Genomic DNA, 27527 nt, shown 5'->3' with positions numbered 1-27527 from the left:
ATGTTTGCTTTCATGCCAGTATCATGCTGGTTTGGTTACTACAGCTTTGTAGTATATTCTAAGTCTGGTATTGTGATGCATATGGCTTTGTTCTTTTTACTCAGGATTGCTTATGGGTATATAGTGTATTTGATCACTTCACACAATTTTTAAAATTTAATTTGACAAAAGTTAAGATTGTTTTTCTATTTCTATGGAGTATATTGTTAGGGCTTGCATCGAATAAGTAGGTTGCTTTATGTATCATTATTATTATTTTAGCAGTATTAATTCTTCCAAAATATGAGCCTGAGCTATCTTTCCATTTGTTTGCATCCTCTTCAATTTCTTTCATCAGTGTTTTCTTGCTTTCATTATAGAGGTCTTTTACCTCCTTAGTTAAATTTAATCATAGGTATTTTAACTTCTTTGTAGGTCTTATAAATGACATTGCCTTCCTATTTCTTTTCTATTCACTTTGCTGTTCATGTTTAGAAATACTAGAATTTAATGATATATAACATTTTATCAATATACAACATTTGTATATTGATTTTGTATACTACAACTTTACTAATTTTATTTAACTGAAGAGTTTTTGGTAGCATCTTTAGATTTTTCTACATATAAGATTATGTTGTCTGCAAGAGGGACAACTTGAATTCCTTCTCTTTAATTTGGATGCCCTTTATTTCTTTTTCCTGCCTAATTGCTCTTTCTAGGTCTTCTAGTACCATGCTGAATAAGAGTGGTATCCTTGTCTTATTCTGGTTCTTAGAAAAAACGCTTTCGGATTTTTCTCACTCAGTTAGATGTTATCTGAGGGTTTGTCTCGTATGGCCTTTATTATGTTGAGATGCTTTTCTTTTACATATTATTACTGAGAATTTTAAAATGAAGAGGCCAGGCGCAGTGGCTCACATCTGTAATTCTAGAACTTTAGGAGGCCGAGGAGGGTGGATCACCTGAGGTCAGGAATTCGAGACTAGCCTGGCTATCCTGGTGAAACCTCGTCTCTACTAAAAATACAAAAAATAAAAATTATCCAGGCGTTCGGCATGTGCCCATAATCTCAGCTACCCGGGAGGCTGAGGCAGGAGAATGACTGGAACCTGGGAGACGGAGGCTTCAGTGAACCAAGATCGTGCCACCGCACTCTAGCCTGGGCAATAGAGTGAGACACTGTCTCAAAAGAAAAAAAAAAAGGAAAAAAGAAAATGAAGAGATGTTGAATTTTATCAAATATTTTCTCCATTTATTGATATGATCACGTTTTTTCATTCTGTTGATGTGATGTATCACATTTATTGATTTGTGTATGATGAACCATCATTTTCTTCCTGAAATCAATGCCACCTGACCATTTTGTAAGTGTACATTGGATTCAGTTTGCTAGTATTTTGTTAAGGATTTTCGGGTCTATGTTTTTTAGGGATATTGGCCTGCAGTTTTATTTGTTGTGTCTTTATCTGGTTTTGGTATCGGGGTTATGCTGACATTATAGAAAGAGTTAGGAAGAATTCCTTCCTCTTCAATTTTTTGAAAGAGTTTGAGAAGAATTTGTAGTAATTCACTACTAGAGATTTTGTGGAATTCAGCAGTGAAGCCATTTGGTTTTGATCTTTTCTTTGTTTGGAGAAATTTTATTAGTGATAATCTTTGAACTTATTTTAAATATTTTTTAAGTCACTTTTTGGTGTTGAGTGATGTTGAGTGTTGTTTCCAAATGGACTCACTTTTAGCCCTTAAAATCTTCCTTTGCATTCCCAAGAGTCTTTGCATTTTGTAAATGTTTTATTAAAGCGTACAAAGAACTCAGAAATGATTTTTTAGGTCCCTAAGTTTCTGCTCACAGATTTTAGTAATATCCCTGACTTGCTTTATAGTCACATATAAGAATATATAAATAACTTTAAAACTGATTTTAAAATATTGCCTATGCTTTAAGAAGCTTCTTAAAATCAGTGGTCTACAAATATACACAGGTGTCTTGTTAAGTTAATCAGCATTTGTTCTTGAGAAACAGTCACCCAGAAGGCTGTGGGATATTGTAACTTTGGTGGCTGGAAATTTAGAACAGGAAAACTTTAGGAAAAATAGGTTTAAAATAATTTTGTATTTACTCTGGTGCTCCAACTTCACTGAACAGATCCATTGTCAATCAGTTAGAGATGGCAGCCCAGATTCCATAAAATACATACTGATTTTACCCATAGACTTACCCTGGTCAGGGAATGCATGTTTCAGATTAATCCTTCCATACTTTTTCTCTAAATTCCCTTTTAAATGGTGTTTGTCCCTCACAATAAGAAAACAAAATCAAAACAAAAAAAAAACCTCATCACCAACTTATGAAAAAGTGGTTACAGATACATTGTTTATTTTTAGTTGTTAACTATGGTCTTTCATGTCTGTGTTTAATGATAGAGCTCTGATTAATTTACTCTTAACAAATATGCATCTTATGTGTTTTTTTTTCCGTTTTGAGGTCTTTCAAGTGCTTTTGACAATAACATAAATTCTATCTGCCCATGTACATCGGAGCTCTGCTATCATGGACTGGAAGTGTAAAAAGAGAAGCAGTAGATCCTCATTATATGCGGATTCAGTATTTGCAAATTTGTCAATTTGCTAAAATTATTTGCAGCCCCTAAATTGATACTTCCAGAGCTTTGATGATCATTCACAGAAATGCCTAGAACAGCAAAATACTTGAGCTGTCCAAAGTACACATTTTCAGCTAAGGTCAAACATACCACTCTCTCACTGAAAACATTTTTGTATTGAATTTTGTGCATGTTTTTTGTGCATGTTTTCTTCATTTTGGGGGCTTTTTGTTTTTGATTTTGCAGTTTAAAATATTCCCCAAGTATAATGCTGAAGTGCTGTCTAGGGTACGTAGGTGCAAGAAGGCTACAATGTGCTGGAGAAAATAGTGTGTAATATAAGTTTCCTTCAGGCATGTGTTGTAGGGCTGTTGGTCTTGCAGTCAGTGTTAATGAATTAGCAAGATATATTACATAAGATCCCTTTAAATATAAACACACATAACACAAGGTGATGTAAAAGTTCGAGGAAAATATTGTGAGCAGAGTCTTGCAGCAACCTAACTCTGTATTTTCCTTAGGAGCAATGATTCTGTATTTGCTATACCAGTGTTGACAGTATAAAACATAACCACTGTGAATAATAGGAATAGATTTTATTTACATGTTCTCTCTATTGATGCCTATCCTATTATAATTTGCAAATCTTGTGGTAGAAGCTATTGTGTTTTTGTTTTGTTTTGAGACAGGGTCTTACTTTGTCACCCAGTTTGGAGTGCAACGGTACAATCTCGGCTCACTGTATCCTCCACCTCCTAGACTCAAGTGTTTCTCCTGCCTTCCCAGTCCCTCAGGTAGCTGGGACCACAGGTGTGCGCCACCATGCCTGGGTAATTTTTGTAGTTTTTGTAGAGAATGGGTCTCACCATGTTGCCCAGGCTGTTCTTGAATTCCTGAGCTCAAGCCATCTGCCCTCCTCGGACTCCCAAAGTGCTAGATTACAAGAATGAGCCACTGCACCTGGTGTTTTTTGTTTTTTTGTCATTTTAAATCCAAGTTGGATTAATGGGTTGCCCTCATCTCATTTGTATTGTCATTCTAAGATAAATAATAACTAAGTTGATTGTCTTATTTGTATTTATATTTGCTCACTTTTATAAACCATGAAAAAGAAAAAGATCCAAGTTTTGTGTTAAAATGAGTCTGTGTTTTGTTCTTATTTACAGAATTGTGTACATAATCTTAAAATCATCCCATTAAATTACTTTAAAACTTTTTCTCCTTGTTTTTGATAATTGTAATTAGAGCAATATCTGAACCCCTAAATCCTAAAATAATATGTTGTTTACCTGCTTCAGTGAGGATTTCTGAGTTACTTGGCTGGTAAAATCAATTGAAACATTTCTTTTTCTTGAAAAATTCATCATCTTTCTTTTAAGTGATATAGAAAGAAATATTGGCCTTTGCTTTTAAAATACAAGATTATCAACCAACTATAAACCTTTACAAAACTAACTGCATTTCACTGGCATAAGTCATACACAATAATGAAGTGATAATTTAAGTTAAAATTAGACAAGCTATAACTGAATATTTCAAATTATTATCCCAAGCTCTGATTTTATTTTATTTTATTTTATTTTCTAACTAAGAATTAGAGCTTCAGCAAAATATACTATGGACTAATACATGGATAGTAAGTTAGTGGTTTAGTTACTGGGATTTTTAAAATATTTAACTCTGTATTGTATACATTCAAACCAGAGTCTTTTTCGTTGTTGTTTAATGTTAATGGAAATGACTTTTGCCAAATATAGGCCTTTGAGAACTAATCTTGTAGGTCCATTATCAATAATTAAGATAAGATTGACCTTTTCTTGCCTTTCATATTTCTATTTTGGTGCAAAAATGACTCTTCTCGCATTAAAAAAAAAAATCTTTGTGGTTGCTGAAGCAGAACAATTACTTTATTTCCACTTCAGAGAAATTTCTTTTTTGGAGGTTGAAGCACCCGCTATGCATACATTATGTAAAGAACATACCAGTCATTTAGAATGAAAGTTTGAATATAAATGTCAGACATTACTGAAACCTGTTTCATAATGTGCTTATGCATCAATTTCATTGTTTTACTATTTTATTGCTATAGAAGCAGGCAGGTATACGAGTGTGTGTGTTTACGTATATATGTATATATATGTGTGTGTGTGTATTGTGTGTATGGATGTGTGTAACTAATAGACAAGTATAATAATTGGTAATTAACAAATAAATAAGATCAATTACTTACCTGTGTTAACATCTCCTGGCCACAGTTCTACCTAAATGATGGCAACATGTTTCCAATACATGACTTTTTGCTACATTCTATTTGCCTTGGAATATTTGCATTTACTCATCAATGCCTACAAATTTACTTACTTATTGTAGGGGCATGCAGATGTATTCCATGAACTTTAGTTAATAAACAGTTGGGACTAGAAAGGAAAAAGTAGAGAAATTGAAATTTGACCTACTGCCCAAAGCTTGTTAATTGCTTATTATATTTCAGTTTTAATTTTCAGGTCCTGAGCAAATTATCCATCCTAATCAGCTAATATGGTTTCGCTGTGCTCTCACCAAAATCTCAAATTGAAATGTATCTGCCAGAATTCCCACGTGTTGTGGGAGGGACCCAGGGGAGGTAATTGAATCGGGGGTGGGGGGTGGGGGCGCGGTCTTTCCTGTGCTATTATCATGATAGTAAATAAGTCTCATGAGATCTGATGGGTTTAACAGAGGTTTCTGCTTTTGCTTCTTTCTTATTTTTCTCTTGCCACCACCATGTAAGAAGTACCTTTCACCTCCCACCATGATTATGAGGCCTCCCCAGGCATGTGAAACTGTAAGGACAATTAAAACTCTTTTCGGTTCCAGTTTCAGGGATGTCTTTATCAGCAGCACGAACATGAACTAATACAGTTAATTGGTACCAGGAGTGGTGTGATACTGAAAAGACACTTGAAAATATGCAAGCGACTTTGGAACTGGGCAACAGGCACAGGTTCTAACAGTTTGGCACAGGTTCTAACAGTTTCCTGTCTTCAGAAGAAGACAGGAAAATGTGGGAAAGTTTGGAACCTCCTAGAGACTGGTTGAATGCCTTTGACCAAAATACTGATGGTGATATGAACAATAAGGTCCAGGCTAAAGTGGTCTCATATGGAGATGAGGAACTTATTGGGAACTGGAGCAAAGATGACTCTTGTTATGTTTTAGCAAAGAGACTGGCAGCATTTTGCCCCTGTCCCACATATTTGTGGACCTTTAAACTTGAGAGAGATGATTTAGGGTATCTGGTGGAAGAAATTTCTAAGCAGCAAAGCATTCAAGAGGTGACTTGGGTGCTGTTGAGGGCATTCAGTTTTGAAAGGGAAAAAGAGCATAAAAGGTCAGAAAATTTGCAGCCTAACATCGCAGTAGAAAGTAAAACCTCAGTTTTTGACTGGTAATTCAAGCTGGCTACAGAAATTTGCATAAGTAACTAGGATCCAAATGTTAATCCTCAAGACAATGAGAAAAATGTCTCCAGCCCATGTCAGACATATTCACGGCAGCCTCTCCCATCACAGACCTGGAGTCCCTGGAGGAAAAAGTGGCTTGGTGGGCCTTGCCCACAGTCCTTATACTGTGTACAGCCTAGGGACTTGGTGGCCTGTGTACCAGTTGCTCCAGCCATGGATGAAAGGGACCAAAGTAGAGCTCATGGTGTGGTTTCAGAGGGTGGAAGCCCCAAACCTTGGCAGCTTCCACATGGTGTTGAGCCTGTGGGTGCACAGAAATCAAGAACTGAAGTTTGGGAACATCCACCTAGATTTCAGAAGTTGTATGGAAACACCTGGATGTCCAGCTAAAAGTTTGCTGCAGGGCAGGGTGCTCATGGAGAACCTCTGCTAGGGCAGTGCAGAAGGAAAGTGTGAGATTGGAGTCAACACAGAGACCCTACTGAGGCACTGCCTAGTGGATCTGTGAGAAGAGGGCCACTGTCCTCCAGTCCCCAGAATGGTAGATCCACCAACAGCTTGCACTGTGCACCTGGAAAAGCTGCAGACACTCAATGCCGTGAAAGCAGCCGGGAGGAGGGATGTACCCTGCAAAGCCACTGCAGTGGAACTGCCTCAGACCATGGAAACCCACCTCTTCCGTCAGCGTGACCTGGATGTGAGATCTGGAGTCGAAGGAGATCATTTGGAACTTTAAAATTTGACTGCACCACTACGTTTCAGACTTGCATGGGCCCTGTAACTCCTTCGTTTTGGCCAATTTTTCCCATTTGGAATGGCTGTATTTATCCAATACCTGTATCCCCATTGTATCTAGGAAGTAACTAGCTTGTTTTTTATTTTACCGGCTCATAGGCAGGAGAGACTTGCTTTGTGTCAGAAGAGATTTTGGACTCTGAACTTTTGTGTTAATGCTGAAATGAGTTAAGACTTTGGGGGACTGTCGGGAAGTCATGATTGGTTTTGAAATGTGAGGACATGAGATGTGGAGCAGCCAGGGGTGGAATGATATGGTTTATCTGTGTCCTCACTGAAATCTTAACTTGAATTGTATCTCGCAGATTTCCCACATGCTGTGGGAGGGACCCAGGGGGAGGTAATTGAATCATGGGGGCTGGTCTTTCCCGTGTCATTCTCATGATAGTGAATAAGTCTCATGAGACCTAATGGGTTTATCAAGGATTTCTGCTTTCACTTCTACCTTGTTTTTCTCTTGCTGCCATCATGTAAGAAGTGCCTTTTGTCTCCCACCATGATTCTGAGGCCTTCCCAGCCATGTGGAACTGTAAGTCCAATTAAAACCCCTTTTGTTTCCAGTTTCAGATATGTCTTTATCAGCAGCATGAAAACTAATACACCAACTCTATATAATTGGAACTTATATATACCTTGTTCTTTCTCAATTTCTTTATCTAATCATTTTTCAGAGTCAACCACCTGAGAAGGTGTATATACTTACGATTTTTTTTTTTTTAAACAATCTGTTTCAGTCTGGATTACATTCTCATCTCTCTGCAGAATGTACTGTCACAATTGTTAGTTAACATTGGAGATCAGGTCCCAGATTTGATTCTCATTAAAGTCCTTCTTGAAACACTATTTTCACTTCACTTTTCTGATAGCACATTCTCTTGGTTTTCCTCCCGTTTCTCAAACTTCTCTCATCCTGTCTTATCCGTCTCTACCTAAACATCAAATATTCATATTGCCTGAAGCTTGGAACGTTAGTCTGGTTAAATTTATAATATTTTCAAAGTGATTTTTCATATTAACTGCTTCCTTTCTTCCTCTACTCTTTTGACTCCCAGCACTGACTTATTTTTGGATATCCACACTCATTTGCTCCAATGTTCATTTCACATCTCCATATTTTTTCCAGAGGCACCTTGAATTAAACCTATCCAAAAGTGAATCCATGAAACTTTATCAGCAGTCTTTCACAGCCAGTGTTAGCAATGACTTCACAACGATAAAGTTCAGAAAAGCTACAGTTCTCCCCATGTCCTCTTCCTTGCTCTATTTAATTCATTACCAAGCCCTATTTATTTTACTCATTAAATATCATTAGAATATGTTAAGATTTTCTGTATGTTTGAGTCTCTCCTAGTTCATGTTAGTATCACTTCCTGCCTAGACTACTGCAGTGGTTTACTAACTGCTTTCTCTAAACCCACTTTTGCTTCCTTCCTTCAAATGAATTTTCCACACCTACATATGTAGTTAATATTATAAAATGTGAGGCTGATGATATTGAAAAGTCAATTAAGTATGTAAAGTTTAATGTTGTTATCAGATCAATGCTAGAAAGATATTTGGTAGCAGTGAAGCATTTGAGTGAAAGGAAGATTCTCACTTTAGGGGAGTTGAGCTGATCTTAAGAGGCTGAGTTTAGTAAATGGCAACAGGAATGAAAAGGAGAGTTATCTAAGTGGTTAATCTTCTGCATTGTGCTTGGTGGTTAATAGGATATGGTGAAGAGTGCGATGGCAGGCCATGTGGGCCAATACAAAAAGCAGTAGCCGTCCTTTGATAAAAATTATTCATGATATTCCTGATTAGAGTTGATGCATTGTTCTTTACAGCTCCCTAAGAAAATTATAACACTCTCTTTGTCACCTATTAGCCATTATTTATTTATGTGGGCACATGGGTGTACATGCATGCACACATGAGGGTATGTATGTGCATAAACTTATACATCAGGTTATGACAGTATAGCAGTGTAACTTCTTTCTATTGGTCTTCCTCAGTGATCTACTGTTTTCTAGGAATATATTACATCTGGGAAACATATTTCAGAGACGAGTCAGCCAATAATTTCTAATCACATCAAATATCATTATCTAGAAATCATTTTCTTTGACTATTAACTTTTATACCGAACAAAAGTTTATTAATTTCTTTATGATGATAGCTGAAGTTATAGACTATATGTCAGAATTTGTGAGTTTAATATTTTCTGGTCTTAAAAATTGCCAAGTAAGTCATTTTTCATGAGTTATATGGCCTAAATTAGCACTCTGAATATCCCCATCTGTTAAAAAAAAGTTTTCAAATATCTAACAATAATGAAAGAAAAGAGAAGAGTTCTGTGACTTAGTAACTTAGCTAAGCAGAAGACTGAAAATCACATACATTTTGATCATCTGTTATTTTTCTTTTTATATGGTTACCATTTGTAATATTTAAAACTCACTAAATTCTGTATGAATACTTTCTAAATATGTACTATTCATCAACAAGGTGAGTAATAAATGTAAGATATTTAATTTACATATCAAATTTACTGGCATTTGTCTTTGGAAAACAATTTTGTATAAAAAATTCCTTTGAAATGTAACAAGTATTTCGTAGGTATTTAATACAATTTCTTTATTTTAATAATTATTTTGAATATCCTTGAGAGAAATTTAAGAAAAAGAATAAATACATTTTTCTTCTTACTTGTGTAGTTTCACTAGATTTTTTACTCCAAAACATTTTTCTATGTGTTTTCTATTTACTCCAAAACATTTTTCTATTCAATAGAGATGTATGTAATCTACAGTAATCATATGGGAAAATATTCATATTTATGTGGATGTATATATTTAGTATAAAATTGTTTAGAAAATAGAATATTTTCTAGTGTACCAAGGTACAAATGTATTAAGCATAATATTTATGTAGTTTAAGTTTTTCTTAAACATATAGAAAAATTATTGTAGCAAAACGGAAGGGTGACCAAATTTGACTTTCAGTATAACCAATTTTATATCACTGTTAAGTAGAATGACATTTGTTCAATTAAAATGGATTGAGTCTGGATTCTCTAAGAGAAAGAACCAATAGGAATATATATATATTTGTGTGTTTATATATGTGTGTGGAGAGAGAGAGAGAGAGAGAGAGAGAAAGAAAGAGAACGTTATTATAAGAAATTGGTTCACATGATGATGGAGGCTGAGAATTCTCAAGATCTGCAGTTGTAGAGCTGGAGGCCTAGGAGAGCCAGTGACACCATTCTAGTCCAAATCCAAACGTCTAAGAATCAGGAGAGCTAATGGTGTAACTTCCAGTCTAAGTCTGAATCCAAAGGCAGGAAAAGACTGATGTTTAAGCTCAAAGACAGGCAGAGAGAGAGAATGATCTTATTTTACCTTTTTATTCTATTTACGCCTTCAGAAGATTGGATAATATTCAACTGTATCGGGGAGGTCCATCCGTTTTAATCAGTCCACACATGAACATGCTCATCTTTGCTGGAAATATCCTCACAGAAACACTTGGAAATATCCTCACAGAAACACTTAGAAATAATGGTTAATAAGTTATACACTCATCCTGTGACAGAGTTAAACTGACACATAACAGTAACCAGCAACTGATGAGCACACTTTTTAAAAACTGTCCTTGTCTCAGAAATTGACAAAGATCAAAGCATGAAATAATTATGGTTAAGAGCACACCCCATGGTGACAGACTCCTTGCATTTGAATCTCAACTCCTCCACTGGTGTAACAGATCGATGATCACAGAAAATTCCATTATCCATTCAAAATGTTAACATCTTTATCTCTAAGAGATTATTATAACTCTGTCTCAGAGCTATAGGGAGTTTCAGTGACATAATCCATGGTTTTTTTTAAAAAAATAGGTAGCCTATTATAAGTGTGAATAAAAATTTTAACCCTTAAAGGGTCATTTTGCTGAATGATATAATGGAAATAAGTATATTGAGCCAATGGAATTCTACTTTACAATAGGGAAGTGGAAACTTTCAGTTTTACAATTTTCATTTACAGTAGGGTATGGAAGTTTACTAGTCATCAAATTGACCTAGGCAAATCCAAGCCACCAAAATCAACTTTTAATCTGACTGTTTAATTTATATAACTGTGCATGAATTATGGACAGCAGATACACTTTTAAGCAGACATCTACCATTTTCATTGTAAGTTTTGATAGTTTCATGGAGTTTAATACTTAGCATAACATGGATATTGACATTTTAAGATGAAGCTCTTACATCATATCTGTAAATATTTCCAATAGGATCAAAACACAATAATTGTGTAGTATCTACAATTACTTGCTTTTAAAAATACATGAACAATGTTTGGTTTAACAGTCAGAAATTTTATCTTTTTCTCCTCAAACCAATTTCACTCAACTATCACAATTTAATTATCATTATAATATAATATACATTTAAAAATAAATATTTTATTGATATAATTTATTAGTGACCATAAGCATCTGTAAATAAAAAAAATCAGGAGTAAGTTATTCCTCTAGTAATTATTAGTCCCGGTTATAAATGATGTAAATTTATCATATATTTTCATAAACAACTTAACACATTAAAGTGATTTTTGAAAACATAGCTCATTACGAGAATGTAATTTCTATTAATGATTAATTTATTGTTAGAATGGGACAGAGTTTACCATACATTCCCTTCTTATTATTTTTTAGGTCATTGATATGGTTTGGCTGTGTGCTCACCCAAATCTAATCTTGAATTGTAACTCCTACAATTCCCATGTGTCTTGGGAGGAGCCCAGTAGGAGGTGGCTGAATTATGGGACAGGTCTTTCCTGCACTGTTCTCATGACAATGAATGAGTCTCACAAGATCTGATGGTTTTAAAAGTGGGAGTTTCCCAGCACAAGCTCTCTTTTCTTGTCTGCCACCATGTCAGATGGGAGATGGGCCTTTCACCTTCTGCCATAATTGTGAGGTCTTCTGAGCCATGTGGAACTGTAAGTTCAATAAACCTCTTTATTTTTAAATTGCACAGTCTCAAGTATGTCTTTATCAGTGGCACGAAAATGGACAAATACAGTAAATTGGTACCAGTAGGGTGGGGCACTGCTGAAAAGATACCTGAAATTGTGGAAGCCACTTTGGAACTGGGTAACAAGCAGAGGTTGGAACAGTTTGGAGGGCTCAGAAGAAGACAGGAAAATGTGGGAAAGTTTGGAACCTCTTAGAGATTGGTTGAATGGCTTTGACCAATATGCTGATAGAGATATGGGCAATAAAGTCCAGGCTGAGGTGGTCTCAGATGAAAATGAGGAACTTTTTGGAAAATGGAGCAAAGGTGACTCTTGTTATGTTGTAGCAAAGAGACTGGCAGCAAAATGCCTCTACCCTAGAGATTTGTGGAACTTTGAACTTGAGAGAGATGATTTAGGGTATCTGGTGGAAGAAATTTCTAAGCAGTAAAGCATTCAAGAGGTGACTTGGGTGCTGTTGAAGCTATTCGGTTTTAAAAGGGAAGCAGAGCATAAAAGTTCAGAAAATATGCAGCCAGACAATGCTTTAGAAAAGAAAATCCCATTTACTAAGGAGAAATTCAAGCTAGCTGCAGAAATTTTCATAAGTAACTAGGATCCAAATGTTAATCCCAAAGACAACAGGAAAATGTCTCCAAAGCATTTCATAGCTCTTCACGGGAGCCCCTCCCATCACAGGACTGGAGGCCTAGGAGGAAAAAATGGTTGTGTGGGTCAGGCCCAGGGTCCCAGTGCTGTGTGCGGCCTAAGGACTTCGTGCCCTACATCCCAGCTACTCCAGCCATGGCTGAAAGGGGCACACATAGAGCTTGAGCTATGGTTTCAGAGGATTCAAGCCCCAAGCCTTGGTGGCTTCCATATGGTGTTGACTCTGCTAGTACACAGAAGTGAAGAACTGGTGTTTGGGAACCTCCTCCTAAATTTCAGAGGATATATGGAAATGCCTGGATGCCCAGGCTGAAGTTTGCTGCAGGGGCAGGGCTTTCATGTAGAACCTCTGCTAGGGCAGCATGGAAGGGAAATGTGGGGTCAGAGTCCCCCACACAGACTACAGGGGCACTGCCTAGTGGAGCTGTGAGAAGATCACCATTCTACAGACCCCAGAATGGTAGATCCACTGGCAGCTTGCACTGTGAGCCTGGAAAAGCTACAGACACTCAACACAAGCCCATGAAAACAGCCAGGAGGGAGGCTGTACCCTGCAAAGTCAAGAGGTGGAGCTGCCTAAGACCATGGGAAGCAACCTCTTGCATCAGCATGACCTGGATATGAGAAATTGAGTCAAAATATCATTTTGGAGCTTTAAGATTTGACTGCCCTGCTGGATTTCAGACTTACATGGGATTGTAGCCCCTTTATTTTGGCCACTTTCTCCTATTTGGAATGGCTTTATTTACCCAGTGCCTGTACTCCCATTATATCTAGGAATTAACTAACTTGCTTTTGATTTTACATGCTTATAGGCAGAAGGGACTTGACTTGTCTCAGGAGAGACCTTGGACTGTAGACTTTTGAGTTAATGCTGAAATGAGTTAAGACTATGCGGGACTGTTGGGAAGGCATGACTGGTTTTTGAAATAAGAGGATATGAGATTTAGAAGAGGCCACTGGCAGAATGATATAGTTTGGCTGTGCCCCCAAGCAAATCACATCATAAATTGTAATTCCCACATGTCATGGGAGGAATCTGGTGAGAGGTGATTGAATTATGGGGCAGGTCTTTCCTGCACTGTTCTCTTGATAGTGAGTCTTACCAGATTTCATGGTTTCAAAAATTGGAGTTTCCCTGCACAAACTCTCTTCTCTTGTCTACCACCATGTGAGATGTGCCTTTCACCTTCCGCCATGATTGTGAGGTTTCCTCAGCCACATAGAACTCTAGGTCCGATAAACCTTTCTTTTGTAAATTATCCAGTCTCGGGCATGTCTCTAACAGCAGTATGAAAATGGACTAATACACTCATTTTTATAGATGTAGGTATTGAAATAATTTGTTCACATAAACAAATAGATGAGGATAAGTATGCTATTCTAGCAATGTCATTGAATTCTTTCAACTCTTTTCAGGTGTTTGTAAATATCTCACTCTATTTCTTCAGCAAATATTATTTTTAAGTGGCCTATCAACAAACAATCCAAGTAGGGAACGTCTTTAATTTTGTTGAAAATTGATAGTTGGAATCACTTGATTTTCAAATGTATTTATTTTTTGTTCTGTCATTAAAATTCTTTACTTTTTCAAAATCATTAAAAATATTTTGATTGGTCTCACTAGTGATGCCTAGGATCTTTGTAATTTTCTGGGGCAATCACCCTGCGAATTTAGTGCTGGGCAACAGATATTTTACTTTGAAAAACTGGGAAAGGTTTATTATAACATGGCAGAAAATTAGGACTTAAAGCTCCATCAGAGGCCCTTAGGAAATATTTAACATAAAAGATGAAATTATTTAAATTAGAAATGAATTCCCTTAAATTATCTGTGCTCACACCCTTGAATGCCTGCAGATACTTCACTGAGCACCAAAAATCAAAGTGGTAGACTACTGATTTAAGCACCAACAATACATTGGCTGGGAAAACAACTTCACAAAGCATCTGTTGGCTGAGCATTCTAGATTTCTATTTCTAGACTCTTTCCTAAATAAAAATTCTAGGGACTGACTAAGGAAACTAAAGAAAAAAAAAGTCTTTAAAAACAGGTGATATATAATATTTTGTAAATCTAATCTAAAATTCATTAGGGTTGTTCTTTACCAAGGCTGGATATTCTCTTGGGGTATAGTCTCTTTTGTGTACAGAACAGTTTCTTATTTTAATTTCCTACATAATTTAAATCTTGATGAATTGATTTCATTAGCACATTAAATCTGCATAGCACTTACATTGCCCATCTCTCTTAACACAAACTAAAGTAAAAAAATATCCTCTGTTGTTGTTCGAGCTTTCATTTGGGTAGATTGGGTTCTGACTGATTGCCTGCTCTTCATTACCTCATCACAAGTTGCATTGATTAAGATTAAAGCAGCTACACTTACATCTTTTCAATGTCTTATTTAAAACTTATTTCAAACTTTTGTTCATTTCAGAAATTGTGTATTATATATACTGGGAAATAGTTTCCAAAAATTCTTTCTACCTACAATGTATTCACAAGCTCTTAATTTTCCCCTTGCCCAGTCTAATGCCTTTCAATCAAAAGCAATTTGTAAATAACTTGATCTTTACCATCAAGTGATAGTTGCAGGAGCTGATAAAAGCAAAGATCCATGGGCCATCTCCTAAAGAAAGGGGTTGTTTTCATGTCTCATGACCTTCCCTGCCCCCAGAGGCAGATTAGATCTCTATTCAAATGGGTGGCCACCAAAACTGACAAGTAGTAAATAAAATACCACAGGTCCAAGACCTCTCATGAAAATAAAACTCATAGACCCTTGTTGATTTGAGGAAACAGATTATGATGCTTTGCATATATATATATTATGTTTTAAATATCTCAAGTATATAGATCTAAGGAGGCTGGGATTTTTATCATTGTAATTGAAAAGGAAAAACTTAAAACAACCATATTATACTTACCTTGAATTCATGGTATATATATCATAAAATTCAAGTAATCTTATCGTATTATATAGAAAACACCCATATCAGTGATAATTTGAACACTGAATTTTCCATTTTTCTGTGAATTGTTGAATAATTAGTAATAAGTAGGATTTGCCCACCATTTAGTATGTACTGAGCACTGGGTAAGATTCTTACCTGCGTTATAACATTAATAAGTGTAAGTCCATGAGGCATGCGTTTTAATTGGCATTTGACAGAAGCATAAACAGACAATCTGGGATTGACAACACTAACCCACATGACTTTAAGATCTCTGTTCAAAACACCTACCTCTCTGAAAATAATAAATTGTTTATTCTCTTTAGACTGATTAATATTTAAAGAAAGATAACTAGAAAGAGGGGTGAGAAAAATGTCAGAAGTAATTAAAATGGACATGGTCATATTTTTGTTGCTGTATTTTTGATGGAAATAATAGTTTTTTTTCCTCAGTTGCTAACTTGGTTTCCAAGTTTGAGAGGTCATAAGAGGTCTGGGGAACACATTTTTTTATGACAAATTCAGTGTATTGTGATTCAATATGATGTTACATTTGTGAAAGTTTAAATCAACCCTTATGAGAAGAAAAACAAAAATGAATTATCTTCAAAAAGTAGTAACAGAGAGTGAATGATTGTATTTATTATTTGAAAACACCACTCACCCACCACCACCAAAGATTTATTGATTTGAAGCAGGGCTTTTTGATATTGTTCTTGAAGGTTCATCCTTTTGGTTGGGTAAGGAATTGGTGAAGTTTCTCTTATATTCAAGAAGCCATAATCTTATCTGGGTGGGGTGAAGTTGACAGTTCAGTAGAATTATGATAGCTTCAAATTGGATTTCTATATTCACATGAGAGGAGCTCTAATCATAGGAAAGAGGTTCTTTTTACAAGATTTAACAGAATGCCTTGGCTTGTTTTCCTTTACTATGACAGAATACCACAGACAGGATAATTTATAAAGAAAAGAAATTTATTTTTTACAGTTCTGGAGACAGAGAAGTCCAAGAACATGGGACCAGCATCTGGTGAGGGAAAGGTCAAGTTATCACATGAAAAGAGGGCAAAGGCATGAGTGTGAAAACGGCAAAATATAAAGACTGTCCTTGCTTTATAACAACCTACTCCCACAGTAACTAATCCTGTACTGTGACAGCAGCATTAATCTCTCTTAATGACCTAATCATCTCTTAAAGATCCTGCCTCCCAATATCACCACACTAGGAACCAAATTTCCAACACAAAAATTCTGGGGGACAGACACAAATCATAGCATATAGTTTCTGTGTTTATCATGAAAAGACTAACAGATACAGACACTGCAGAAATTCATTAACTGAATATATAACCAGTAAAGCATATGACAGAAGCCATTCCTCGTCACAAGCATCTATCCTCATTTAGTTCTTCAATTAGGCCAGTCAGTCAGCCAATCAGTCTTTGATGAGTACTATGCATGGCAAAATATAGGCAAAGCCTCTCGCCTCTTAAATGTGTAAATTAAAAGATAACTTTATGAAAACCATCTTTTTACACACAGCTATTATTTTGTTCTTCAAAATCATTAAAATGAAAATCTCTGTGTAATAATATTGTATATAAATAATGAGATAAGAGTTTCTAGTAAAAGATACCTAGTATTTCCTTCCCAAACCACCTTGCTCTGTTTGCCAGCTCTTTCCAGAGATTATCTGATAATAAAATGTTAACAGCTGCTTCACTGTGAGTTTCTTATGTCAAAGATCAGGTTATATGCAAATTTATTTCAGGGACACAACCACAGTAGAGACTGCCAATGTCTAGGATAACATTGCATTTACATGTAATTCAAGACCACATACACAGTAGGACTCTGTAATTGACTTTTGAATAAATCATTACCCCATTAGTTTTATTGGTAACTGAAACTTGTCATTTATCAAATGAAGATTTAGTAGAAAAGAAACATAAATTATACTGAAGAGTTACCCCATTGTCCAAGATATATTTAAGCTATATTTTAACTCCACCTTTAACAGGTGGGTTCAAAGATGCTTAAGAAGTTTTATAAAAAGCTAGTATTAATGCATCCAGTAGTCACATTCATGTTTAACTTCAGAACTTATTCTCCTCCATGGTACTATAATCTAATGTCTTATTAATGCATCTCTGATAGAGAAATATATGAGATTAGTAATATTATTATACAAATATTCTCTCCAAATACTGACTTGAAAAATACACAACCACTGAAGCTTGCTTCTAAATGAATCCTGTGCTCAATGGTTTTACTATGCAGGCATCATACAAAATCTAAATTCATCCATCTCACCTTCCAAGTTTTTGTTAAAGAACCATGAATATGTCAAGATATTATTGAAAAGGAAGTTATTTTAATTCAGAATGCTACAGTAATGCAGCATGCCATTGTGTCCCCTATCAGTCTTTTTTGTACATCCATACATCTTTTCTGAACTTTGAACATCCTTTGAAGTTAAAAGGTATTTCATGGATAGATGAGATGGATGGCTCTGTGAAAAAGTTAAAAATTGGAATGATTATTAATTTTGTCTCAAATTCTCACATGATATTTCTAGGAGAAATCTGAAGCAATAACATAGTTCTCATAAAGTGGAAGTTCAATCAGAGCAAGAAATTGATCATGTACATGTTCAATCACTAAACTTAAATCTTGACAGAATAATAATTTATATTCCACATTTTTAAATTGGTATGGCATGCCAAGTATAATTCTAAGCTTATTCCAGCAGCCTTGAACTCAATAATTTAATGGCAGTGTTACCTAGTAATTGGAACTAAAAATAGTTAACATGCTGTGTTTTCATTTTACTTATACAGGGCAAATTATTTATATCACTTGTCTTCAATTATGTAGGCTGCCTTCTTAGGGCAGAGTGGCTTTCCAGAAGCTGCCTCTGGGAATAGAATAAAGCAAAAGATAAGTTTTTTTTGAAACTCTCTGCTGTAGAACCATACTGCCCATTTCAAAATATACAATATCACTGTAACAAATATTTGGTGTTATTAAGAAAAACAAAGTTTTTGTGATATCAACACCATTAAGAACTAGAAACTGTGTTTTATACTCCATCGTCATCTGGAACTTGTAGGAATCTGAAGATTAAACATATTTTACATAGCTGTAAAACAGAATCCTTGAGGGCTGTTCTTGAACTCTTGAAGTCAGAAGCTGAGTTTTCAGTGGTATTAAGAAATTAAACATAACCTGAAACAGGAGAAAACAATGGTATAAAGATAAACTGTCCTTTCTGTTGCAGCAATTTTTCTATGGGTCTTTCAAAATTAAGGAAAGTTATAGAGAAGAACATACTTGCTACAGAATTACAGATCATACAAGCCAGAAAGAAATTCTGTGAGTTTATACTTGCATAAACCAATTTAATTTTATTTTTCCAGAATTTTAAAATTTGACGTACTTAAATCTTTACATAAATTACATTAACAATAATGAGATTATTTCATTGAAAATATATAAATATAAATGAATTATTAAGCATTTATTAATTGTCTGAGAAAGTTAGGAGTCTTTTTAGTGATAACATTTAAGTATGGGGTTTTCTTTGGTTTTTACATATTTATACAATTACTATTTTTGTCTACTTGATGAAGTAGTTGATGTAAGCACAGTTGGATTGAAAAAAGAAATGGGATTGAGCAAAGATGCTGGAACACCCAGATACTTTTTTTTTTGATCAAGATGATAATAAAAATAAAATTAGATTATATAGGATTTGTGAAATTATAATCTTTTTTAGACAGTTAAAAAATAGGCACAAAATTTCTGCCCTCCACACTGCATACGTGCTTTCAGTTTCCAATGATGCTGAAATTTAAACTTCACTAATACTTTTTCTTACCAATTTTTACAATAATAAAATGTTTTCTACAAAGAATCTTAATAAATTCTTAAATAATTTTCTAAGAAATTTATGTATTAGGGTTGTCTAGAGAGACACAACTAATAGGTTAGATGTATATATAAAGTGGAGTTTATTAAGGAGTATTTACCCACACAATCACAAGGTGAGGTCCCACAATAGACTGTCTGCAATCTGCCGAGCAAAGAAGCCAGTCTGAGTCCAAAAGCTGAAGAACTTAAAGTCCGATGTTTGAGGGCAGGAAGCATCCAGCATGGAAGAAAGGTGTAGGCCAGAAGACTAAGCCAGTCTAGTCTTGCCACATTCTTCTGCTTGCTTTTATTTTGGCCATGCTGGCAACTGATTAGATGGTGACCACCCAGGTTGAGACTGGGGCTGCCTTTCCCAGTCCACTGACTCAAATGTTAATCTCTTTTGGCAACACCCTCATAGACACACCCAGAAACAATACTTTGCACCCTTCAATCCAATCAAGTTGACACTCAATATTAACCATCACATGCTAGGATAAATTTGTTGTCACATTCCTGTGTATGTATTTCTAGGGGGGTGTACTAGTCTGACTATAGCTTACTGGATGACAGCCAAAAAAAGTATTAGCATAATAAAGTGGATATTGGAGTCATAGCCATTGACTCCAAGGTTCAAGTATTTTGACAGTGAATGTGTAGAGTAGACAAGAATCAATAATGGAAAGCAGTGTGACAGGAATATTAGTGTCATTAGAAGACTAGGAAAGGCAAATAATTAATGTCCTACTGCCAAGCTCAGTTAACTTATTGATTAATTTGGGGGTATGTCAGTCTACATCCTTGTTTTGTTGGGTTAAGTAACTTGTACATAATCACACTATGTAAGTGTTGGATATAATACATGGGCATCTTGTACGTACTATTCCAATAACCTATATAGGTTTTTACTGACAGGAAATTTACAGAAGCACAATTTATGGATGTTGATAGATGTAGTGTCCACCCTGGGATTAATGATAACCAGAACTGGAATTTAAGAGTTATAAACTATATACACTCAACCCTTAAACAACACAAGTTTGAACTTCACAGATCCACTTTTATGCAATTTTATTTCACGTCTGCCAACCCAATACAGCAAGATCAACCTGTACTCTTTCTTCTCTTCAGCCTACTCAGTGTGAAGATAATGAGGATGATGACCTTTATGAAGATGTACTTCCACTTAATGAAGTATGTTTTCCTTTCTTATTATTTTCATAACAACATGTTCTTTCCTCTAGCTTCCTTTATTATAAGAATATGGTGTATAATACCTTTAATATACAAAACACGGGTTAATCAACTGTGCATGTTATTAGTACAGCTTCTTGACAATAGCAAGCTATTAGTAGTTTAGTTTTGGGGGATTCAAAGTTATACATAAATATTTGACTGTGGGGGTATCAGCACTCCTAACCTCCATGTTGTTCCAGAGTCAACTGTACTCATATAGTCAATCAACTGAGAAAGGAGAGAAAATTTTTTAAAACATTGACAAAATGTAACTCATTGCTGAAGTGGGGTCATGAGCACATGGAATTTTATCTGCTATGAATCATGTTAATCTTCTCATTTTTGTGTATGTTTCAACATTGCCAGAATATAGGCTAACTTACAAAAGATTATGTGAAGAATGTTTTTTGTAGAACAAATAAAGACTAAAAAATTTTTTCATGTATTTTTTATTGTAATAATATGGCTCAGTTCCAAATAAGCAAGGAAAAAGATAAAACAAAAATACTAATGTGTGGAGATGGTAAATTTTATTTTACATTTTATACTACTCTGAGTAGTATAGAATAGTATATTATGAGAGATTCTATGAAAAAAAGATAACTAAATGGGCCTTAAAGAATATAGTTTATTTAAAAATTATGAGCAAGTTGAGCAAATAAAATATAAAAATCAAAGTTTTCGAGTTTATGATATGCTTGTGATTTGATCAAACTGTCAAATACCTACTAAAATACTGAGAGAGGGAAAAAGCTTGGCATCTGTAACCCAAATTCTACATTCACACTTTTTCCATCACTTCCTATATATGTGACCTCTTCTCTGCTTTTGGCCTCTCATTTTGCTTCTCATTCAAATTTTAGCATTTCAGGATAGCATGGGACCCAATTATCCAAATCACTGCTTTGCCATTCCCAAACTTGTCAATAAGGCCTTTTTAGGATTTCAAGAATGTTATGAAGCCAGCTTATTGTTGGCTCTGCCGTTTGTGAATTTCCACAGGTGTGCAAAGAGAGGCTCTTTCCTAGCCATTTTGATATTGGATACTTAAATCAGGGGATTTATGGATCATTTGTGAATTTTTAAAAAGTGGTTTGCAAATATCACTTTCTTAGTAGTAAAACTAGCTAGAAATAGAAGATGAAAATCATGTTTAAATGATTCTCTTATATCAATAATTAAAGCTTATCCTGAAAATGGTAAGTATCCTCGCATAGTAAGATGATCCCAAGTAATAAATTATATTGATTTTAAAATGTAAGCAAGAGAAGCATAATGTAAGACAGATTAATCATGAAGGCTGTTAACTAAAACGAGCAAGTAGGCTTACTCTTCAATAGGACTCTGATGAGGGCATATTGTAAAAGAGGCAGCAGAACTATTGACCACTCCAACTTTCAGCATAGCTCCTTTCATTTAGCTTGAACATTACAACTCTTTAAAAAGGTCAACAAGCTAAATAATGGAGATTGCAGAAAAGGCTATGACAAAATGTACTTAGATACAATTTGTCTGTGCAGACAAGATGAAAGAAGTGTTTGTACTCAGTGATTTCCAAGTTTGAGAAGTCATATTGAGGCTCTGGGCAAGTCCTGTCTTATTTTATTTTAACTTAATACTTGCTCAGGGTCTTCTCTCTGGAGACTGTGGTGTGCTTTCTCTCAAGTGGCATGGGAGGATGGGAGAAGCTGTACATGTTGTGGAACTTTCCAGGTGTTTGGGATCAGCTCCCAGTTTTCAGTGAGAATCACGTCGGAGTATCAAATTATGGAATTCTTGGATCCAAATAAAATCACTGTCCAGTGTTTCACTTACTTCTAAACCTTAAAAGCATTAAGTCAGGGTATTGCACTGAAAACATGGATTTACATCTTCTTCTGAAGTTGAGAATGATATTATAGCAAAAGAATAAGTAAAATATAGCTATAAAATCACCATATGGAATACAGATTGTAAACACATGGGATATTTTTAAACAAATCAATGGAACTAAGAGAAGGCAGAAGAATGTCAACTGACTGCCTAGAAAAAAGCAAGCCATAGTTTGAACATGTTGGGGAATGGGAAATTCTCTTTGGGACAGGGTAATAATTCTACTGGTAAAATCCCAGGGAAATTATTGTTGAAGTGAAAGCAGGTACCAGGTATGGCAATAGTGCGAAGTGATTCCCAAACTATAGGAATCAATGGAAAAATTATAAATGGGGAATTTATCTCCTTTATTTCTCACCTCAACCTTCCAGAAGATAAGAAGCTCCATCAGTAAAATAGCTAGTTGACTACCCATTCATCGAACTTGCCACCAAAACAGCACTGACAAACACATCTCTAATTTGATTTTAAAAAATAACTTGGCAACAAAATGTATGCATATTTTAAGAGATGATTTTTTAAAAACTAGAAAGAATAAAGAGGAGATAATTTATCTTAGTGTTATTAGAAAAAATTAAGAAACCAAAAAAAGCTTAATTACATCCTGAGAAAGATGGAAGATAATGAATCCATGAACCAAAATATGAACTGTTTAACATGAAACAATGAACCACAGCAATAAAGGCTACTTTGTCTTCACTAAAATCAACAATGATAGAAAGTTGGGAGAGAGAGCCAAGAAAATCTACTTTCAGAAACAAAAACAAAACAGAACAAAAAAGAGATGGAAAATAGGCAATAAAAGAGAAAGAAACATAAGGATAAAATAAGGAGACTCCATGCCAGACATAAAAGAGTTCCTAAAACAGATAATTAGAAAATAGAGGAGGGAAAAATAGAGGAGGGAAGAATTAATAGAGATTTTTTTCCATTGCTTAATAAGAACTTATGCCTTGAATTGAAATAGCCTATTCATTATTTAAAACAATTACTGGAACAACAACAAAAAGACCTAGTCATTATAATATTGTGAAATTTTCAACTACTTAAGACTGAAAAAAAGAGGTGATTGTTGCAGGAATTCAGGGACCCCAAATGGAGGGACTGGCTGAAACCATGGCAGAAGAACATAAATTGTGAAGATTTCATGGACATTTATCAGTTCCCCAAATCAATACTTTTATAATTTCTTATGCTTGTCTTTACTGAAATCTCTGAACATAAATTGTGAAGATTTCATGGACACTTATCACTTCCCCAGTCAATACCCTTGTGATTTCCTATGCCTGTCTTTACTTTAGTCTCTTAATCCCATCATCTTTGTAAGCTGAGGAGGATGTATGTTGCCTCAGGACCCTGTGATGATTGCGTTAACTGCACAAATTGTTTGTAGAGCATGTGTGTTTGAACAATACGAAATCTGGGCACCTTGAAAAAAGAACAGGATGGCAGCAATGTTCAGGGAACAAGGGAGATAACCTTAAACTCTGACTGCTGGTGAGCCGGATGGAACAGAGCCATATTTCTCTTCTTTCAAAAGCAAATAGGAGAAATATTGCTGAATTCTTTTTCTCAGCAAGGAACACCCCTGAGAAAGAGAATGCACCCCTGAGGGTAGGCCTCTAAAATGGCCACTTGGGGGGCAGTCGTCTTTTACGGTTGAACACGGAGGGATGAAATAAGCCCCAGTCTCCCGTAGCGCTCCCAGGCTTATTAGGATGAGGAAATTCCCACCTAATAAATTTTGGTCAGACAGGTTGTCTGCTCTCAAACTCTGTCTTCTGATAAGATGTTATCAATGACAATGGGTGCCCAAAACTTCATTAGCAATTTAAATTTTGCCCTGTCCTGTGGTCCTGTGATCTCACCCTGCCTCCACTTGCTTTGTGATATTTTATTACCTTGTGAAGAATGTGATCTCTGTGACCCACACCCTATTTTTACACTCCCTCCCTTTTTGAAAATCGCTAATAAAAACTTGGTGGTTTTACAGCTCAGGGAGCATCACGGAACCTGCCAACATGTGAGGTCTCCTCTGGACACCCAGCTTTAAAATCTCTCTTTTGTACTCTTTCCCTTTATTTCTCAGACTAGCTGATGGTTAGGGAAATAGAAAAGAATGCACGTGAAATATCGGGGGTGAATTTCCCCTGATAGTGATGGTATTCAGAAAGTAAACCAAAGACCTATAAATAGTGGCAACAATCAAATTGGTATCATATATACCATCGGTAACACCAGAGGCTAAAAAAGGGTAAATTGTCTAAAGATTCCTGGAAAAATAACAATATATCTAAATTTCCATATTCCTCCAAGGAATCAGTCCAGTGTGATAAGAGAAAAAAAATACATAGGTGAAAATTAAGCATTTTATGAAGAGAATGGAAACAACTAATACAGAAAAAATAAAACAGGAAAGTAGAAGAGGGAAGTCTCTTGGAGTGTCAATTTGAACTCAGTGCTGAAGGTAAAAGTGTCTCAGCAAAAGTAAGGCATGGATGGAAATGGCATAAATCTAAGCACCCTGAAAATCTTGAGGACAGATTGAAAGTATGTGTGAGGTATAAAAAGCAGAGATGCAACTTAAACTTGTTGACAGCAACATTCCCCATGAGTGGAAGAGACATAACATTGAATTTAAAGTGTAACAGGTAAAATCCTTGCTCATCCTCTGCTCAACAATGAGAAATACCATAGCCATAAGAATGTGAGTATTCTTTGTTGGTATGAATGTTTTTAGACTGATTTCATTGACGCATTCTAGCAAACATAACTGTGGTTTTAATACAGAACACAAATCTTCCCAAACTTGATGGGGAAAAATGAGAGCACAACCATCTGTGTATGAGAGCTATAATTAGGGGAAGATTGTGAAGGATAAGGATAGAAACATGAATGTCTCCTTTTTAGAAAAAGAGAATTCAAGAGGTACTACTTTCAGTAGAGTGGACAATATTGGGTTTTAAGCAGGAGAAAATCAGTGGGGCAATTTGGTACGTGGATATAAACATAGGGAAGGATTATGTATAGAAGAGCAACTGAAGCAGAGACAGGAAGGTGAGAAACATCTAACATATTTTGAGGATTTTTTTGGTCAAATTGTTTATAATGTTTTCCTGCTTAAGATATTAAACAATGTTGGGCATAAAACATCAATCACTCTTTTACAGTCACTCTGTTTGTAAAATAACAAGTTTCAAGAAGATTAAGTAACCTGCCAAGTTGATACAGCTAAAAAGAGATATGACTTACATTTGAATGTATTTCCACTGCCTACAAAGCTGCCCACACTTAATCCACTGTGCTGTACTCCTTTCACCATGGGTCACATCTTCAGCAGAAAGTGCTGGGACATAAATCAAGAACTTCTGGTTCCAAAACTGATTCACTTGCTGCCTTACAGTTCACATTCTGAATCAAGTGTTGTTGTGTTGGTGACAGTAAAAGCACAAAAGAACAGTCAGGTTTATTTTTTTTTTAAAGATTCCATTCGTGGTATCAAGACTCTGGAGTATAGCAAGACAAAAAAGATATCACTGTTGTTACAACTATACGAAATCACAAAAGTCAAAGCTGACCATTATTAACTACAGTAAAAATTTGACTCACATACTGAAATTTCCAAGCTTTAGGACAATATAGATATTATATTAGATTGATCCAGAGGAAATAAGTTAGACAACATTTTTTAAAAAGTATATATGGCATTAATGTGGATTTGTGAAATAAACATTATACCTTTGTATTCATATAAAGTCTTGTGTAAATAAATATATATTTTGTATTACCTTCTGTAGTTAACCTCATATATTTGTGGAAACTTATTACAATACATTTCATAAATAATTCTGCTTCACTACTTTTAAATTATCTTTTAAAGACATATCTTTTAAAACATTGTCTATTATTTTCACATTATAATATAACAAAATGAAAAATAGGATTGTTCATGTTGTGATACTTCATACTCTATAAGTTGTGCCTAAACTCTATATGAGAACTGATTAACAAGTAAATGTCAAAATTTTATTTTATTTCATTAACAAAACGTATTACATTGATATTTTTAAAGGAAGTAGTAGCAAAAAGAGTTCCTATGTTCATATGTGTAGCTGTTTTTCTTCAAGTACTTTTAAATCTTTATCAATCAGTTCCTGAATACTATTGGCCTTACTGATAATACATTGACAGAATTTTCCCTGCAGATATATAATTTTTCATAACTTATTTGTAGCATATCTATTTTCACATAAGGGTTTATGGGGATAAAGAACCAAAATATGGGCATTTTTATTACACTAAAACATTGCAACACGAAATCTAAAATGGTCATTTAAAATTTGTGCTCTACTTTCCTTTTGCATGTCTAGTAACAAAAAGCAGGAGAAAGAAAGTAGAAATTGTGATCACCTAACATTTAGTCTGTAATATTTTATGTATATTTCTAAATAAGAGAAGTAGATTTTTTACTAACACAAAGTTACACGAAAATTTATAATGTTACATAAGTAAGACTGAATTTGAAGTAGACACTATTATTATTATTGCATGTTATCTAATCTTGAAACTTATTTGAATAGGAAGCCTTGAAAGAATATTAGAGTATGAAAATAAATCAACTCGAGAGATTCGAAATAGCATTTCAGATTTAGTTTATTGAACAGAGAACTGGTAAGAGAATTATGGAAATAGTTTCTTAATCAAAATTTTTGGAATGGAGAAAACTTGAGAAAGGGTTGTTGGTGAATTAATAATTTTGTTTGGGACATTTAAATTTGAATTTCCTATTGGATAGCCACATCACAATGTCTGTGTTTTTCAGGCACCCAGTCAGGGATTCTACAACAAAAAAAAAATTCTAAAAATTTTTCCCTACATTGGAAGGTGGTGATAGGAAGGTATTTTAATCTGGTGGACTACAAGACAGAATTAATTTACAGCGAGAAACTCCTTTTTCAAACAACTTGGGCAGAAGAGGAAATTAAGATGAAATTTTGGATTCTACATGTGCTCACCTATCTTTTAATTTTCATTACCAACACTAAGAATATA

Source organism: Macaca fascicularis, chromosome 3 (genome assembly GCF_037993035.2).
Source record: "Macaca fascicularis isolate 582-1 chromosome 3, T2T-MFA8v1.1".
NCBI lineage: Eukaryota > Metazoa > Chordata > Mammalia > Primates > Cercopithecidae > Macaca > Macaca fascicularis.
The sequence above is the reverse complement of the archived record's forward strand: the minus strand, read 5'-3'. Positions refer to the sequence as shown.